The sequence below is a fragment of the Erithacus rubecula genome, assembly GCF_903797595.1.
Source record: "Erithacus rubecula genome assembly, chromosome: 1".
In the NCBI taxonomy this organism is placed as follows: domain Eukaryota; kingdom Metazoa; phylum Chordata; class Aves; order Passeriformes; family Muscicapidae; genus Erithacus; species Erithacus rubecula.
In genome coordinates, this window is record NC_136658.1 from 78,990,602 (window position 1) to 79,008,544 (window position 17,943).

At 41.0% G+C, this 17,943-nt stretch overlaps 1 protein-coding gene across 1 annotated transcript in view; it reads left to right on the forward strand.

Moving 5' to 3' along the window:
• The first annotated feature begins 241 nt into the window (after positions 1-241).
• Positions 242-17,943, forward strand: part of P2RY8 (P2Y receptor family member 8) — a 28,586-nt gene continuing 10,884 nt past the window's right edge. The window contains exons 1-2 of the mRNA XM_079320983.1: positions 242-371; positions 3,913-4,007. The gene's annotated coding sequence lies outside the window, so the exon portion shown is untranslated. The remainder of the gene's footprint in view (positions 372-3,912; positions 4,008-17,943) is intronic.

Genomic DNA, 17,943 nt, shown 5'->3' on the forward strand with positions numbered 1-17,943 from the left:
TCAAGCCATTACTCTAGGTCATTTCTGTGCTTCATTACATAAGCATCACTCAACAATAAAATATACTTGGTCACAGTTATGCAGAAGACACTGCAGTTTTTCTCTTCCACGGGGGTGATCAATGTCTTTTCCTCCAGCCACCTGCATATTCTAAGTGTGAAACAGAAATCATATGTAGTAGGGCAGAGCATTCATTACCAAACTGCAGTGGAACTGTACTTGAAAGACTTCGAAGTGAGGAAGGAGTTAATCATTGCAAAAATAGTCATTTCCTGAGTCCTCTGGTTGGATGAGTAAAAACTTTCAACTATTTCTATTTCTTCTGTGTCATTTAAGAGGCTTTCCAAGGTGCACTGTACCTCTCAGACCAGGTAAGGAGTACAGCTTTTCACTTCATTGTTTATTTGTAATAGTTTCTCAGAGGAGCCAGATTCAGTCAAGACTGATTTTTTCTCCCTCCTATTATTTACATCTGAAACGAGAAGAAAGTTCATTGCAATCCAAGAAGTACATGTGTCTCTTTGTGCCAGATGACTGTGAGCTGTAGAAATAAAGGAAGAACTGTGTGGTGTAATAATAGAGCAAAGATAATTAAAAAATTATTGTTGCACATATTTAGAAGTCAGAATTATTACAGCAAATACTGCAGTAAAAGAGAAAGAAAACTTACCGCCAGTTTTAAGGAGTTATCTCTGCAAGAACCACTAACAAAATAAGGAGTTCTCAGGTGCACAATTTGCTTTAGTGAAGACAGTAGTAAAAATCATAGTGTGTCTTCAACTCTGTTTTTAAAAAGGGGAACAATAAGCTTCTACATATTGGAGCACAGAAAAAAAAAAAAATCAAACCCAGATAATTTTGGGCCAGTTTTAGTTGTAAATCTGGACCTGATATCTATCTGTAGCTATGGCAGAGCCATGTACTGCACTCACCCTGAGACTGCTCGGGAGGTTTGCAACAGCCCAACACACACACAGAAGTGTGGAGCAATATCATAAAATGATACAATTTCACCAGGATCTTTTGATGCATAAAAGCTGAACCCAGACAGACAGGCACCAGAAGGAAGTGCAGGCACAGTGTACTTTTGTGTACGGCATTTGATGTCTCTTAATAGATAAGGAGGAGAGAGATTATTGGTGTTTTTTGTTCATTTAAATAATTTTGTTCTTTTTTGTTCTGTTTAATAGTTCAGAAATAAGCATAAAATAGCCATCTGTGGGGCAGTTGTTGTAATAATGTGCTGTCGTCGTATCACTACGCAGAAAGGGAAATTGTGCCATGCTGATTCCTGAGTGAAATCATATACTGGTAAATGCCACAGTGGTATGGCATTTGTGGGTTTTTTAAGATTCAGGGGGTTTTGGCATTTGTGGGTTTTTAAATCTTTACTTGTAATCACTTCTAATGTTTTGACATTGAGTTCTTGAATGTCTGGTTTAAACACTTTATGGATTTTATACATAGTAGCCAGGAGAATCTAGTTAGGACTTCTAAGAGCATTGATTTGATTCAGACACAAAATTTCCATCCACACTGGGACTTCATTCCTAAATAATTTCCACTTGTAAAATTGCTGTTAGAGTAGCAATTGGACCTCTGTAATGAATATTACCGTCAGCAGACTCAATGATCCACTTGAAGTTTTGTCACTGCATCTACGGATGGGGAATTCATATGAATCCCATCTGGTGCCATACCTGTGCCCTGGTTTTTGCAGCTCCCCAGTGCAGGCAATCTGATCAAGATCCTCAGTCATCCCTTGCAAACAGCTGTGTCAGTTTAGAAATCAGAGAGCATGTCCCCATTCTGCTAGGGAAAAGGTGGTAGCATGGGCAGAAGCATTTGCATCAGCTTTAGTCTTCTCAGTTTGAACATCAATGCTAAGCAATTTGCTGTTCCTTACAGGTCTGTACGGCCTTAGCTGGCAGATACTTGCAGCCTATGCCATAGTTTGCTGCAGGAAAGCTGGCTGAGGTCCTGCAGTCACATTTCTCAGTTACTAAATAGGCAAGGCTCAAGGGAAAGTGCTCAGCAGCTTTGTGTGGGAAGAGCCAAATGAGCCCAGGCATCCCCTGTCCCCAGCCAGCATCTTACCCTCTGCTTGTGTATTCACCTTCTGTCTTGCAGCGTGGGTTTGAGTTCAACTCAGATGTGCCTGCCTGTGCACATAATTAGGCTTTACTGATGACTGTTAGTGCAGAAAAGGCCAGCTCAGGTGATTTAAGATGTTTGCTCCCCGTGTTCTTTCAGCATCAGTACCTTGGTTTGATGTGGGAGAAGGGTGCGCTCCTCTGCGAGGGTGGCACAGATTATGTGCAGTGGTTATGTGCAGCAGCACTGAAAACACACAAATACTAGAAAGGTCCTTCCTGGTAGGTAACTTTGGTCTGCCACAGTAACTGCTGCGTTCTGGTCAAGTGGCCTGAGGGAAGAAACCCAGACAACTCAGCCACAAGTTATTTTGTGCTAGACTCCCCTGTCCTGCTCGAAAAAGAAGGCACAATGAGACTGTCACCATGCATCTAAAATATGTGCTGGTGTTTTGCACATGTATTGCCACTTAAAACCTTCACATTTGCATAGTTTCCAGATAAAAAGTTGTTTTGAAACAGAAGTTCAGGGGGCTTTGCTGCTGACAATTAATGTTTGCAAAAACTTTCAGTTGGACAGAAGGAAGGTTTTCTTATCAGGCATATTTATTGGCCCTGGTTCCATGCTCTTCACAGCGTGCAAAAGGAGCCTGAAAATGTAGCTCTCCTCTGAAAATGACATTCGAGAAATAACATTACAGTTTAGATCTTGACGACTGCCTCCAGAATTCCTGGATGAAATGAGCTCTATTTATAAATAAATGTCTGTTGGATTGGTTTTTTGGCTTGATTATTCTCACTGCCAGCTCTCAAATGGGAAAGTCAAGCTGCTGTTCCTCTTGGGCTTACTATTTATACACAGGAAGCTTGAGAGGGATTCAGCCTGAGAGTTAGGTTGTTATTTAAAATAGGTGCAAAATGGGTAATAAAATCCAATTTTTGTCTAAATTTGGTTGCTAATCAATCAGAAATACCCTCAGGATTAATTTTCTATACCTTTGAACTCAGTAGTGTCAGTTTGATCCAGTCTTTTTTCATATATTTTTGATTGGAAGCCTTCTGTCCTTACAGAAATTTTCCATTGGTAATCTTATTTTTCAGTGTTGATGAATATTTAACTAAAGCTAAGTACTCAGAGGAAGAGAGAGAAAAACGTCTGTATGCTTCATGCAACAGCTCAATAATTAAATACTGGGTTTTAGCTGTCATTGATATCCTAACAGAGAGATTCTGCCTTTTTGCACACAGACTGATGAGGGTCCAAGAGTTAGTCAGGCTGGGGACAGGGATCTGTAAGCTTGGTCATCAAGAGCTGCACATTTTTGTCACATTTTCACAGTATCGCATGAAGAATTTGGGCTCAGCAGCTGGTGAGTTGAAAATCCCTGCTCTCCCAACTGCTGACTAAATCTTGAAATAAGAACAGAAATTACACCTTGCTATGGTCATGAAGAAGCAGCTAGGGCTACTTACTGTGAGATACACTGCAGCTGATTCACATCTGCAAAAACGAGAAGGGAAAATTACAAACCAACAAGAAGCACGTGCTTTTTTATCTTCTCTTCATCTTCAGATGTCCGTATTCTGAGGCTTTAGTAGTCCTGCACAGGTATGTTTTACAGCTAGTGAACCATATATTTAAGGCTGTGAAAGAAAATAGAAAATGTTATCAGTGCTTGTCACTGTTTCCAATTATCTTTAAACAGGTGGGGTTTGGAGGTTTTTTTTTGTTTGTTTGGGGATTTGTGTATGTATGTGTTGTGTTTTTTTGGTGATTTTTTTTATTCTTACAAGATCTCTTGTTTGTTCCTTTCTGCAGATCTTACTCATAGAGGAAATCTGATCTGCTGCAGCACGGAAACATCAGCGGTGAGATGGCGAGACAAATTCCTTAGGGAGCTGCCTGTAAGTCTGGTCAACATTTAGGATGAAAAGTTTTGCATTTTCCTTGGCAGGATGTTACATGCAGAGTTTAGCTGTATGAGGCAATTGCTGAGGCAATAAGGGAATATTCAGGAACACAAGCTTTGAGTAGGTGAGTAAGCACAAAGGCAGAAATAATCTTGTTAGAAGTTTTTCTTTCTTTCTGGCCCTCTTGGAGGCAGCACGAGTGTGTCTGCACCCTCTGGTGGGCTACACAGAAAATGTTTTTACCCAGCAGTAACTTTCCCCTTCATTTGCTGGGACAAGTAATATCCTCATCTTTAGAGTATTTGACACACTGGTAATAACTGTTTTCAGCCTCTGCAACATTATGGCTGCATCCAAACTTCTTTTCTGGGATGCTCTTTTGTCTGTCATAACTCCTGAACTATACAAGAAGTTGATTTTGGCTCAGAGTTGTTTGCTGACTGAGATGTAGAACTACAGGGAAAAGCAGAGCAGCCTTGTGATTTTAGTGACTGAGTAATGTTCTGGGAAATATGATTCTGCCATTGATTCTACCTGGAAGCAGATGCTGAGAAAGGCTTTTGTGATGCTGAGAAAAAGTCAGGTTTTCCTTCTTAAGAAAAGGATGCCTGTGAATTGCCAGAAATGGAGCTAGGATGGAAGTTCAGGGCTTCAGCTCCGAATAGGGAAAATTCTAATGCAGCCTCTGACTACTGGGAAATTACCCATAGCAGCTGCTTCTTATAATACAAGATAGCAGTACTTAAGACACTTAGAGACAAATACAGAGAAGATATCCATTGGCAGTTATAGAACAAATGGATTTTTACAGGATTGAGAGAGCTGATCTGGTGCCACCAAGGAGAATGCTTAAAGAAGGTTAGTGAAACTGTTTCTTCTTTACAAATACAAGTACTTGCTCTTCAAAAGGTCCAAGAGGAGGAAATAGTGCACCTCCTCCTCTAGGGCACATTCCTAGGGGAAAGAGCTTGCATATTCAACTCTGTCTTTGGAAACTACTTAAAGGCTGATCCAGCTCCTTCCTTGCTAGTTAGGTAGTGTGCTAGAACTGTGATCTGGGCTGAGTTGCACCCAGCCAGTAGAAGCTGGAACAGCAAGCAAAAGAGGACAAAATCTCTAGTCTTGTCCTCAGAGACACTGTTTCACAGTAATTACTGGGTAACTCCAAAGGCCAAACTGAAGAATAGATTCCAGGCCAGGAGCACTTGCTTGATGTCTGCATTTGTCACTAGACTAGAGAATCTCTTGCTCTCCTTCATGGTTTTTGTCTTTCCCTGAGTTGTTGTATTGATAATTTTTTAGTGTGCATCTCTGATGTGAAAGATGGGCAGTAAGCAGAAGCTTTGTAGCCAAAGCAATCTCTAGCTCAGATAAAAAGTCCCATGGTCAGACTCGGAGGGCAGCTTAAGGAACCTATTTCCTGAAATTAACCACTACTTTATCAATCAGACAGGGAAGGGAAGTGTTTTTATTCTACCAATCATCCTAAAAAATTGTAGCAGATTACATGTCAAAGAAAACCCCTGGAACTCAGAAGATGTGCCTTTTTGGTCACTGATTATATCCATGGGGCACAAACATATCTTTAACACCTCTAAGAGAATGAAGAATGAAGTTTCCTGTTGCCTGTCTGACTTTTGTAACCTCAACAATTCTCAGCAGGGCAGATACATAGTCTTTACATCCAGTCTTGGTGGATAAAATAGCCTCACAAGCTCATCACCGAGGTCTTCTATGGTGAAATGCATGTTAAATGTTTGACATTTAAAACCATATATACTTGTGAAAATTATTTGTTGAGCTTTTTAAATGAAATGTTTCCTCCTCACAGCTCCTCTCTGAGAAACTAACAGGACATGGCACATTTTTGCATGTTGTAGTAGGCTGATAGGTTTGTTCAACCCACATTTCTGTTTCTGCTAATGTTGTGGGTTGAGTACATACTCACCCCCACATGAGAGAGACAGAGATCACAGTCAATAAGAATATCAATAAAAAATATGATTGGTCTACCCTGGGCTTGGAAATGTTTACACTGAGTGAGGTGGGTTCTCAGCACCTCCCAGTACTGCAAAAACCAACTGCAAACTCTCACAGCAGTTCCTGGGAATCACTTTGTGAAATGTGGAAGACCAGCATAGGAAATACTATTGCAATGCCAGTTAGCAGCAGGAGAGCAGAGAGAAAGGAATCAACTGTTTTACAGAAAAATCAATTCCTTTGGTTGTGCCTACTTTTCTGACTGCTCTAACATGTCTTTGGGACTACTGTAGTCATGAGTGTGGAAGGAAAAAGAGGGGGTCAGAAATAGAATTATTTAGGTTGGAAAAAACCCTCAAGATCATCGAGTCCAACCCTTAACCCAGCACTGCCAAGTCTGCCACTAAACCATGTCCTGCCACATCTACACATCTTTTAAGTGCCTCCAGGAATGGTGATTCCACCATTTCCCTGGGCAGCCTGTCCCAATGCCTGACAATCCTTTCCATGGAGGAATTTTCCTACTATTCCATCGAAACCTCCCTTGGTGCTATCTGAGGCCATTTCCTTTTTTCCTATCAGTTGTTGCTTGGGAGAAGAGACAAACCCCCGCCTGGCTCCAGCCTCCTTTCAGGTGGTTGTAGAGAGTGATAAGGTCCCCTCTTTTCTTCAGACTCAACACCCCCAGCAACCCCAGATGTGCTCCAGACTCTATTGTCCTTCTCTGTACACTGTCCAGCACCTCAATGTCTTTCTTATAGGAGGAGACCCAAAACTGAAAATCTTTGCCATCTTCAAAAGCACATGTGGTCACCTGGAGATCTGACTTTCTAAAGTTTCAGATAAAAACCTCCATGTTGCAGCTTGCTGTTGCCAACGATTTTTCTTTTCACACTATGATGCTACAGGAGCTGTAGATGCTCCCCTGCCCACACCTGCCTCAGCAAAGTAAAAAAGTTTACGCGCTCTATGTATCATCAGCTTAAACTTTTCTAGTAAATCTGAAGAAAATAAGTAGGGGTATGTCTACAAAGAACTGGCCAGAAATTCAAAGTGTGCCAGGTGTTAGAAAAAAAGCCATGCTTATATATTAAAGATATTTTGGTGTCCAGCTATGGGCCCAAGAGAACTGAATGCTAAATGCTTTCATTTCCTTCAATGGAAGATAAATATATGGCTCATTCATAAATGGGCATGTCACATGTTTCATCAAGCAGGATTTGGTGTAGGATTTTCAGACTGATATTTGTATCCACAAGAAATACTTTTTCTTCTATTCTGAGCTACATTTTCCTTGTTTTGACCCTAGACAGGAAAAAGGGGTCGGTAAAAGGCATTTTGAACAGTTAGGATAAGTTGGTGACACTGCTCCATTAGGAGAGATAAGACCAACATGTGGATCAGTGCTCTGGGGACAGTAGAAAACACCAGCCTATTTTCTTACTGCAATTTACAATAGATTAATATATAATTAATATTATCTTTATTGCCATTGCAAACATCTACAAACTTCTCCTGAGTTATTATGGCCATTACATATGGAAAATCATTTGCAATTGCACTAATCAGAGAAAGAAACTTAAAAACATTAGGTGGAGTTGTAAATGTCTGAATTCCAGGCTTTCATCCAGTTAGCCAAATAATCTATGCAATGCTCAGAAACTTAGTTAATCTTGTGACTTTCACCCTTTATCAGCCAATTCACACTTTTTGAGGGAAAGAGAGAGAGGAGAAATAAAGACTCATATATAGATAAAGATCCTTTCCAAACAAAGCTGACAGCAGCTGGGCTCAGCAGCTCTCTGTATTTTATTTACATTCTTGCTTCTATGTTAATAAAGTGAACAAGTGTTTGATACCTGTTCTGCCTGACAGTTGCCCAGGATTCCCAATTCCCTTCTGGATTCTCCCATATCCTTCCCTTACAGATGAGGCTGCATGCTCACCCACAGACTTCATTTGTTGATAAGATTTGTTATGAAATAGTAGAGTCTTTCACTGCCAAGCCCAAGCAGCCCACTCGGTTTCAGTGAATAGCATTCACTGACTGACTCACAGAAAGAATTGCCTGGCCCAGCATCTCTGCAGGGTCTCTCCACAGAGCCCTGGGCCTCACCTTCCATTTCTGCAGCCCAGCATCACTGTGCCCTTTTACCTTCTTCTGGGAGGAAGACAATAGATTCAGGCTGAGCTTTCTACATAGATATTATTGTCTCAGTGTTCTCCTCCTCCAGAGAAATGCACTGTAGAGACTTGTGGGGGCTTATTTCCTTTTCTGAGATCTGAGCCAAAGCTTAACTCTTGATGTGCAGCCATCAAAGGCATCAAAGATAAATAACTCACAGTAGTGCTGGTAAATAAATATCTTGCAGACTGTTAGTCACTGCCTTATTGTTTTGTGCACAGTGTTAAATGGGATTATATAGAAGCAGAAAGTTAAGCTTGCAGAAATTAAACTGAATAGTTTCAAACATCAAGATAAAATGTTTTCAACTTTATCTATTTATTTTATACCTATTTTATTCACATTTATTTCACTTGTGAAATTAATTTGTCCTAAACCATCTTTAATCTAAATCCTTTCCACAAAGTTCATATTGGTGAGAAATTATGCCATAGATTTTGCCAAAGCCCTACACACAGACAGTTGCAAATGACATCATTTTTTTGAACACATCTGCAACGTGTCTTATGCATTAATTTTTTATATGTTAGGGCTACAAGGATTGTATTGCTGCTGAATGTCTACTATCAATCATGACAAATGACAAGATTTTTTCCCCAGTGGAGAAACAGCCAAATATGGTACAATTTTTAAAAAGCCAACAGAGCATTCTCGGATCAGAATTACAGAGTATGTAAATGTTCTTTGCAAATCAGTTTGTATTTATCTTTTTGACACTGACAGTCCCGGTGTCCTTTGTGGAAAACCCCACAAAGAGTTTTAATATGCCTGCTCTGTTTTATATAGTTTTGATCCACTCAATCTCAAATTAAATAACTAGATGAAAAAAAGTGTGCTACCCTACAGTGAAAGGTTTTGGAGACCAACCTCTCTTCTCCTTATTAGAAGTAATCCCTTCACTTCATGCTTTGGTCTAGCTGGGTGAGAAAACTGCTTTTGTGTTTTGGCTCAAAGTGTAGCATTTCCATTTCTGAAGTTCTCATTGCATTTTCCACTGGTTATATACACCTACAACCCCAGGGAAAAAAACCAAACCAAAACAAAAAAAACCACCTACTCTGGGGATCTTCTGTGTTGTTCTTACACCGTTTAAAATGTTATCAAGTATTTCTCTTTTTTTTGCTTAAAAGCAGATTGTTTCAACCACTACTTCCTTATTTCTCCTCCCTTCCTCTTAACTCTTTAATAGAGAATCTCTATGTATGCTTTTCTTCCTCATTTAGTCTATGAATTAGTTGATCTGTGCATCCTTACAACCAAGTGGGATTATGAAAGCAAACTTTAGGGTAGCTTTTCATCAGAACAGCAAGATAGAGGTGAATAGTTGGCAACAGTTTGCTAGGACTGGGGAGAGAGCTGGTGTCAGTCTCTGACCACTGAAAATCTCATAGTCTTCTCATTCATCCTTCTGACAGAGTTTTATTTTGACAGCCTGCATCACAGATAGCATGGTATTGTGACCACACAACACTGAAAACGACTTGATCATCCACTGCGTTCCTCAAACCTTATCCTTCACAGTGATGTATCCACATGCCCACTGATAGGAGTTAGTCATGCCAGCAATGACAGGATGTCACAAGAGATGGCTGAGATCTTGTGCTGGCACAAGGAGGTGTGTGTAATCTCCATGTATGTCCTGAGAGCCTCGTTCTGTTAAAGAATCATTAGTTTGGTCTTTGCTCTGAGTCCAGCCTGAGCCTTGTTGTAGCTCCATGAGCACAGCTTTTATTCTCACTGGAGTCCTCTTCTCTGGCCTGGCTTCTTAGGTATTTCCCTGTGTAATTGTGCCCTCATGGCAGGAAAATGTAGTCAGTGTTAAGTATGGGATCTTTACACAGTTCTCCCATTCCAGCCAGGAAGGGGGAATGTGTAAAGGATCTTAGCAAGACATGGATAACCTATACCCCTGTAGGCTGAAGCTGATCATCATGAGATCATCCACCTAAACAACACAGGAAATCAAGAACTTTTGTACAACAAGAATCAGCCCTACTTCACCCTGCCTGTCACAGGGGGAAAAGATACATGAACACTCAGCAAGGTGATTTGCAGTGAAAGCATCGCACCCACCAAACTCACCCTTACACACTTCCACAAGTACCTTATATCTGCCTGGGGGAATGGTGCAAAAATGTGGAGTTGAGCCAGGAAGATTTTCTATGCTAAATGTCTTTCCTAGTCTGCTGAGACAGGATATCTGTTCTCAAATAGTTTAGCAAGACATTTTAAATCCATGATCTGGAAGACTGATTGAGTGACAGTACATTCTGGAAGACCTGCCAGGGTTCTTGAACTAGAGAAAAGCAATTGGGACTGCAATAAAAGCAGAAAAGGCAAGTATTTTTATTTGACTGCCAGTGATTCTTACAATAGAAGATGAAGACCATCCATCCAGTGTGGGACTATGCTCACAAATGGATGATTTAGCTAGGAGCATAAGAGATTCTTCTGCAGAAGGGGCATAATCTCAGGAGGCAGAGCAAAGCAAATGTGCATTTGTGACTCACATCAGGCCTCTGCATGTTCATATGCCTGACCTGCTTGCTGGGGTTCACTCTAGCCCTACACTGAAGGAGAAAACTGTCACCACAAGTGGAATTTCTAATTTCTGACCTTTATGCTAGCACTGGAAAAGGTTTTAGGAGCCTAAATACCCTTTTGTTGTCACTAAGTGCTAAAACTCAAGACAGAGGTCTTCAGCTGCTTAGCTTTTGCTAAAGGTGCCATTATCAAAATTATGAACCCCAGTCACTAACCCCTCAGAAGCCCACATATCCTAATATCCTGCTCAGGCTGAAGGTCTGAAGAACCACAGTTGTTGAGTGGGGGGAAGACTGTTCCTTGTGGTGCACCAGTTTGAGAACCATAAATTGCCAAAACATTTATGGGAGTACATTCTCCATGGGACACAGAAAGAAGCAAGGTGTCAATGCCATGTGCCCTTTAGTCCTGTGGATACTTAGGGCACTCCCTACAGACTATGGATGTTTACCTGACCTGATTGGAATCAAGAATTTTTGCAGAATGAATTAATCATAACATTATTATCTACAACCTGTCTTTAGTCCTGCAGCTGAATTTTTTCCAGGTTGCATGGTACCACAGGGATATAAATTCCATGAGTGAGAAAAACAAACTGTAGTTTTTGTTTAGTACTTGAGAGGAGAAGACATCCAAAATGCAGTTCCTTTTTCAGTGTAATTTATATATTTTCTGTGAAGTAACTAATAGAAAATCCTTTTGCTTCATGGAAGGTGTAGATTTAAATCTCATCACTCTGAAGAGAGAAATAAATTCATATCTCCCACTTCCCCATTGTGTGATATTTAGAAAGTGTGAATAGTACTCTTGTTGCTGGTTTGGGTATGTCTGGATTTTATGAGATAAGACAGAGGCAAACGTCTCACTGCAGCAGAAATGTCAGGATACATGGTTATGTCTAGAGATCTCCTTGAAACCCTCCACAAAGTGTCAAAAAGTTAAGCTTTCTCAGAGACTAAGGTGATTCTGTCTAGTTTTCTTGCTGCTCAGTGTCCTGGTTTTCTGTATCCCATGGTAAAATCCCCAGTTATGAGCTGGTGAGGTGGGGATATCTCAGATGGAGCCATGGAAACTCCTGAAACTTACATTTCTACTACCCAAGGCAGAGTGGAGGGTGGTGCACTGGGCTCTCTCTGGATTTGCATTCTGTTTTAACTCCTCTAGGTACTTGCTGCTCTCCTGTCTCTTTTTTCTTTTTTTTTTTTTTGGGGGGGGGGGTGATTGAGCAAATCTAACCACAATCTCTTTTTACACCCAGTTTCTAAAGAAAGTCTTTTGCCTGGTTTTCAGATGAACTGTTGCTTCACTGGTAACAAGAAGGAGACATCAGAAATACACTATACAAAATAATACACTGATTCTATAATAAGATATTCAGTCACTAGAGAACAAGAGAATCTTATATTACCCTGCAGTTTGTGGATATTTTTCCTTTTAGGATATTACTACATTATTATAATTCATGCAGAAAATATATTCACTACCTCTAAAGAAATGCTTTTTTAAATTTTGATAATTGATTTAGGAAGTCTTATTATATCATCAGTTAAAGTTTAAGGAAGTGTTCAATTTCAAAAGTCATTTAAAGTGTTCTTATAATTCTTGTAGCATTTACAAAATAAGACTAATATTCCTTAAACCATCAGCAGCAAGGGAACTGAGTTGTGCAAAAATATTAGTATGATTTAAAGGAAAAATTATATCAGAGTAGGAAAGTGACTTTAGAAGGCATTGTGCAAGTGAGAGAGAGGACTGGAATTGAAGATATTCTGCTTATCATCCTCAAGAACACACCTACAGTCTTGTCAACTCTTGTCAATCCAGTCAACCCTCAGAAGAGACCTGATTCTTAATCATCTCCTTCTTGTAATTGCAAGGAGGCTTTTTCAGAAAGAGATACAAAGATGTCATTAACATTTTCATCTCCTTATTACCATGGCTCTCTGCAGGAGTGATAATGAGGAAGCTCACTGTGAGTGTTCCCTTCATCCCAGAACTTTAGAAGTGGTTTGGTGTGCCAGATCCTTTTACACATGCATGTTCAATAAGGTGGCTCCTTACTCTAATCCAGAAAATCATTTTGCTTTGGATATCATGGCTTTGTGGGGTGGCCACTGACATACTGGTCACAGTATTTTTGTGGTGTTCTCATTGACAGTTTTGGCAGCAGGAGACAAGTTTGCATTTGATTTTGCTTTTGCACAAGGGTGAAGGGAAACTAGTAAGGAATGCCACTGCTAAGGACTGCTTCCTAAAATGTTTGGATGCCCCCTGAGGACTTAAGGCAGAATTAGCATATTTTCCAAATATTGTTTTGCATCAGGTATGTAAAGAAATAGGAAAAAAAAAACCATGAAAAACCACTATTAATAGTAGTGGCAAGAACTTGGCATGCGATGTGATCTAAAAATAGAGGACTAATACAAACACTTGTTCAGACTTAAAAGTACTCTGTCTTGTGATTAGTGTGACCATTTCAAAATATTTCCTGTTGTGATTGTATAACCTTTAAAATGAAAGGATAAGTTTCAGGTTGTGAATTGCTAGGTCCTCTCTTTCTACTGCTCTTGATAAAAAAAGGGGTTGGATTTCTTTTGCATTAAATAAACAAGTTAACAAAACTAAACTACAAGCCTTGAGGGCTTTTGTAGGTTAGTTTACATCATGCTGTAACACAATGCTCTAAAAACTAAAAACCCACACAGTACAAACACAAGTAACTTTAACACAGAGTTTATAGTACATCTAAGAAGCATCTATAGAGATGGTGTGGGAGTTAAGGGAGGGCTGAACTGAGGAAACTGCTTTTGAAAGTTGTTTTTTTGTGTGTGCAATTTTTTAAAGCATTTCAGAGAATGGAAAGAGGAACCTACATTGAGCAGCTAAGCCTAACTTGTAAAACACTTTCCCCATATTTGTGATGAAACATCTTTTATCACTGCACTCTTATCTTTAGTATGTTGGCACTATGTTTTGCTCACCTGCATGGATGGATGGGGCTAGAAGGGATTCTGAGAATTTATTTTGCTTTTCCAGGCTCTTTTATGAAAATGCACAACCTTTATTAAACCACAATCCTCAAGAAAATGGATTTATTTTAAAGCTTAAAACTCCTTTCCATTGCTTTTTCTCTCTTTCTCTGTATATTTGTATGATGACAAGGCAATGTAAGACAGAAGAAAGGAAACTATAGTTGCTCTCCTGAAATAGACATTGCCTTTAAGTTTTTGCAAAAGTCTTTCTGAGGTGCTAAAATAAAAAGAACTCAGATCTTTCAGTTCCCTGAAAGAGCTTCAAAACACTTCAAACCCTTTTCCTTCACTTGCTTACCAAACCACATTAACACCCCCCCAGGCTGTAGTGCTCAGTGACTGTCACAAGCACGGTGACTTCACCTCTCGTGCCCCACCAGGGCTCCCCACTGCTGAGCACAGAGCTGGATGCCACATGCACATGCAGGAAGGGCCAAGGCTCCAGAGGATTTCAGCAGGATGGGGAGAACACAGTCCTGGCAGCTCTGTGGGAAAACCCCATGATGGCTCTGAGCCCCTGAACTTCTCATGAGAAGCAGGAGCAACGAGTCCCAAAACGGAGCTGGGAAACAAGTAATAGTAAAAAATAGATAACCTCCTCTATTCTGAGAAAGAGAAGTGAGAAAGTAGTTGGTGCCCATGTTTCTTCACTGTGAGCTGGGGAGCAGGCTGCATTTTCAAAAGGCCCATCCTGCCTCTACTCCCAGGTAGCTGAGGGCATCCTTGGGGTTTCAGGAGAGAAGGTGGCTGCTGTGGAGGCTGGGATCACATCCCAGCCACTGCCAAAGCATCAGGTGTCTGCCAGCAAAGGAGCTTCCAGAGCAGCTCTTCTTCACCATCTATGGCACCACAGCAGAGTGAAAAAAGGAAGCAAAACCTTTTGATAGGGAAGCCCTCATGAGAGCCCAGGTTTCAAGCTTGCCCATTTGCTGGCAATTCTCAGTTAAGCAGCTGAAGTTGTAGAAATTTGTTTGCAACAGTCTGTAGGCCAAAGCTCTTTGGTGTCTCCATTGGGTGAGTGCTCCTGCCACTGTGGAGACTCAGGATGGCAAAGACCTGAGCCAAAAGCTGCTAATCCTCATCTTGTGAGGAGCTCCTCACTGCATCTTGAACAGCTGACTTTCACAAGGAATCACATTTGATGTGCCTGAAGACACACATCTCCAGTGTATTTTCCTAATTTGGTTAGGGGTACTTGAAGGGTTTTGTTATTTCTGTATTGTTTGCTCCCACACCTGATGTTTCTACCCCAAGCACATCACTGCCACATTTACCACCCTTGTTATTCAATTGATGATGCAGCCCTGCAGTCACAGCCTGCAGCCCACAGAAATTCTGTCCTGGGTTTATCTAGCTGAATTGTTTACTGGATGTGACACAAAGCTTCCAAGTAATGCAACAGTATTGATCCTGAAGGAGCACAGCCCATTTTGGCAGGGCTATATCAGTGTGTGCCTTGGCCATACCATTCCTAACAGTCCCTTTCTGTCATCAGACTTCTCAGATACCTAAATTAGGTCAGATTCCCAGCTGAAAACCAGGGCAATCAGCCTCAGCATTTTTTACACTTTTCATTTAACTGGTCTTTTTTATGTATCTGGGGTATTTTGTGGCTCGTTGTTTTATGTGATGTGCTTCACACACTTCACACGTAGCTACTGTTTGTCTGGTTCCTTCCTGGACTTTATTAACACCTTTTCCTGTCCTTTTTATTAAGACTGCAGAGGATTTAATAACATTCTCACCACTAAATACGTGTCATCCTGACCTATACACTTTTCTGTGCGAGTCGATTCTCTCTAATTTTTAGTTTAGAAACTATAACATTAATTTTCAGTAACAGAAACATTGCCTTATTTTAATTTAGGTCAAAACATGTTTTCCTGATGGCACCATCTGCACCAAACACTGCCTTCATTCTTTAGTGCATCTATATCAATTATCTGTGCATCAGTTGTCAAGCTACACACTGAAAGAGCAGGAATGTGGTAATGTTTCAGAGCACATCACTTAGAGATCTCTAGGGCTCCTAAGAGTCCAAAGAACTGTCTCCTAGTGCTCTACTGCTACATGTGTGTTATTGAAGCATAACTGTACCAGTCATCAGAATTGCCTCAGAGCAGTCTAGCTGACAGGGGTCAGTACTGGGTACAGTCATGTTCAACTTTCCCACCATGACCTGGGTGAGGGGACAGACTGCAGCCTCTGTGAGTTTGACAGTGAGTGGGAGGAGTGGCTGATACTCAGGGTGCTGTGCTGTCAGCCTGTGAGACCTGGACTGGCTCTCCCTCACACACCAGCTGAAGAAAGTTTGACTTCTGTGATTATTTCACAGCATTCATTGTAATAACACCTCAGCATATATCTGGCCATAGTCAGGGCACTATCATACTTCTCCAAGCAAAAAGAGTATGTCAGACAAGGATAGAATCCAATTTCTCTCTTATTTCTGCATTTAAGTTAATTAAGTGCAGAGAGGACTGGAGAGATGACCAAACCTGACCAGACCCTGAATACCATGGCACCTGCAGTCAGGTTCAGCTCAAAAGCTGAACTTTGACTTCCTGTCTCACCTGTACTCAAGGATATTAAGAGAAGTGAAGCAGATGCAGTTTCAGGGTGCTATTCCTCTTATAGCTCTTTGTATGTGTGATAGCTCACACTGATACATGTGTAGATAGACACTGGGATAAAGGAAGATTTTCTTAGAAATTGTTTTCCTTTTTTTCCCCATTTTATAATCTCTACTTCTTGTATGTTACCAGTCATAGCTCGAACAGGTATCAAATTGCCAAGATGAGGAGAAGTCAAGAAAATAGTGTTAAGTCATGAAAAAAAGTAATAATTATGTTGGCTCTTTGCTCATCCTTTCTGCACCCATATGATGCTGCTTTTGAAACTAGGTCATGTCTGCTGTTTCTGAGGTTCCTGTTACCTGTGCACTGTGCCTTTGGGTAGATGAGCTCTGCACTGCTCAGGCACTTGTGAGTCCATATTGTGCCCTGTGCCAGCCACAAGCAGCTCAGCTGCAGCTACTGATCCTCAGCATAAGGCTGAGCCCTTGCAGAGAAGCTGATTTTCAGTTTTTTCCACTTGAACAAAGTGATTTTCCACAGGATTGGAAATAATCATCTTGCTTTTCCTATGAAGCAAAGAGCTCTGAGGTGCAGTGCATACAACACACAGAGTTGCCTCAGACTTCACTGGGGGCTGCATGAATACCAGACCTACAGGACTGCTCCTGAGAGAAATGAATCCTGGTCATTCCTTTGGGCCTTAATAAATGATATCATCCTAATTAAAAGGCAGAATCAGCCAGGGTACCCCATGACTGCAGCATGAATACAATTGAATGGTGATGGCAATTGGTTTAAAAAATGAAGAAACTTTCTCGAGCAGAGAACCACAACCACTTATATGTGACTACATACATGAATAACAACATCACTCGGGGAAAAATACAGCTCATATATAGCTCAATAGTACAATTCAGGGTTCACATTCTGAGCCATGACAGTAAGCAGTAAAAGAAACTGGGCAAAGGAAAGGGTTGTGGCAGCGTTAGATTTCTCCTGGAGATGACCTGAGGTGAGCCCAAACCACCAGTCCTTTCAGACTAAGCTGGAAAGGAAGCATTGTCCAAAGTGCTAGGGAATGACCTCACATTTCCCACTGCCTTGGATTGCACACATTTCTGCCTCCTAGTCCTTTGTCAGCCCAGGTACACCTCTCCTCTCAAAATATATGCAGTCACCTATTTTCAGTGGGTATTGACAAGAGGTGCAGGAGAATGGCTGAATGCAATACCAGTTCCAGCCATAACAAAATGCCTCCAGCAGCCCTTTTTTATATCAAAGCCTTCCAGTAAGTTTGACAGGAAGCAAGGCTCATTCTTTCTGTACATCTAGTTCCTCTAACCCTTTCAGGAGCAGAAAATAAGAAAAGCAAGAAAGCTGCACAGTGCACATTGGTTTAGCTCCTGCAGAGCCCCTGGTCTCCTATTTTTCAGCCAAGACTGTTCTCACTAGCACTGATGTGAGAATTACTCCAAACTTACCTGAAAGTCAGGAGAATGCCCAGTCTGCAGGAGTTCACTGCCAGAACATTGCAGAAGGCACCTGGGGGGACAGCAGTGGCCAGTCCATTCCATGGTTTGCCAGAAAGGGCTAAATTATATGTGCTGAGCAAGTACTGCAGC